This window comes from Chiloscyllium plagiosum, chromosome 3, assembly GCF_004010195.1.
Source record: "Chiloscyllium plagiosum isolate BGI_BamShark_2017 chromosome 3, ASM401019v2, whole genome shotgun sequence".
Lineage (NCBI taxonomy): Eukaryota > Metazoa > Chordata > Chondrichthyes > Orectolobiformes > Hemiscylliidae > Chiloscyllium > Chiloscyllium plagiosum.
The window spans coordinates 58,698,363-58,700,366 of NC_057712.1; the positions used below are offsets into that span (position 1 = coordinate 58,698,363).

At 40.6% G+C, this 2,004-nt stretch overlaps 1 non-coding gene across 1 annotated transcript; it reads left to right on the top strand.

Moving 5' to 3' along the window:
* Positions 1-970: 970 nt before the first annotated feature.
* LOC122548708 lies at positions 971-1,111 on the top strand. The gene has a single exon (XR_006311319.1). It is a non-coding gene; the product is annotated as a U4 spliceosomal RNA (small nuclear RNA).
* Positions 1,112-2,004: the final 893 nt, after the last annotated feature.

Here is a 2,004-nt window from a genome sequence, read left to right on the forward strand (position 1 = left end):
CTTGGTAGTATAGTGAACAGTGAAGAAGGTTATCTAAGAGTATGATGGGATTTTGATCAATTCAGTTGAGGAATGCCAGGTGGAGTTTAATGCAGGTAAATGCAAGGTGTTGCATTTTAGTAAGACAAGACAGGGTAAGACTTACACAGTTAATGGTGGGTGCTGGAGTGTATTTTTGAATAGAGAGACCTAGTGGTGCAGGTACATAGTTCCTTGAAAGTGGGATCACAGGTAGACTGGGTAGTGAAGAAGGCGTTTGGCATACTTGCCTTCATCGGTCAAAGCATTGAGTACAGGAGTTACGGCTGCACAAGACATTGGTAAAGCCACATTTGGAGTATTGTGTACAACTCTGGTCACCCTGTATAGGAAGGATGTTATTAACTGGAAATGGTGCAAAAAGATTCACAAGAATGCATAGGCTAGGACCTTTTCCTGGACCACATGAGGCTGAGGGGTGATGTTATAAAAGTTTAGAAAATCATAAGGGTCATAGATAAGGTGAATAGCCAAGGTTATTTCCGCAGGGCAAGGGAGTCCAAAACTAGAGGGCATAGGTTTAAGATGAGAGGGCAAAGCTTCTTCACTCATAGGATGGTGCATATATGAAAGGAGCTGCCAGAGGAAGTGGTAGAGTTGGGTACAATTGCAATATTTAAAAGACATTTGGACAGGTGCATGGATAGGAAATATTTTAGAGCGATATGGGCCAAGCACGGCAAATGTTGTTAGTTCAGTTTAGGAAACCTGGTCAGCCTGGATGAGTTGAGCCAAAGGACCTGTTTCTGTGCTGTATAACTCTATGACTAAGTTGTCATTCAGGCTACTAATGTCATGCTCAGTTTTCCATTTTATATGTAGATTAAAGTAACCATGTGTCATGATGTCGTTGACTAAGATGTCCTTGATTGGGTTTGTTAGCCTGGCCCAATCGGAAAAGCCCTGGCTGACCAATATAACCAGGAGACAGAGCTTTGCACAGTGGCAGTAGCGTAGCTGATGAGGTTTAGCCAAGGCGCGATTATTGCTTATTGAAAACTTTTTCCAATATCCCACTTTGATGACTTGAAATATAGTCATCAATGGTAATTTTTGACAGTCTCTGCAGAGACTGAACTTATTTTGAAAAATAAAAATATAACCAGGAGATATTTAGACATTGCCCTTTTTTGTGAAGGGCACTGCTTGTCATTGGCCAGTCGGGTGTTTCCTTTCTTCTGATGGTGGAATATAAATAAAGATTTATGCATTCGTTGTTCATCACCGTGTCCTACACCTGCACAAATACAACTTGCGTACTGGGGAAAAATTAGCACTACAGCTGTTAGGTGGTATATATAAATATGTATGTATATATAACCAGGAGATGCAGAATCTCTTCAGTTCAGAGGACTGACTCTGGCTGGCTGGCTACAGTCAGTGTACTGTGGGCAAGTGAATAAAGCGTGACTTGAGTGATGGGTTACTGGCCTCTGCGCAGTTATTTCACCATGATTATTACTGTCTCTTTGATGCAAGCATTCCTTATTTCTAAAGAAGGGCCACTAGACCCAAACATTAACTCTGCTTTCTCTCCACAATTGCTGCCAGACCTGCTGGGTTTTCCCAGAAATTTCTGTTTTGATTTAATATTTCTTCTTGCATACTTTTTTCCTACATTTTGTACATAGTGTTAGGGAAGTGCAGGCCACTCCTACTATTGACTTAGTTTCCTTTTTATCCCTCATCTTTACTAAAGCTGATTCATCGCACTGATCTCCTGAATCAGGCTCTTCTCTAATTATTGCATAAATCCTATCCCTTGGTCACATTTTGTGGGATGTCTTGGGGGTAGGGAGATGAATGAAAATAAAGATGGTGTTCACCTATCTCCAAAATGGAGGTTAATTTGGTATAGTTGTACATGGGAAAATATTCTTGTTTTTCCACATGTTTCACTCATTACTGTGCTGTTACTAATAACTTTCTGTAAAAATTGTCTGGGAACAGGATATGGGATAATGA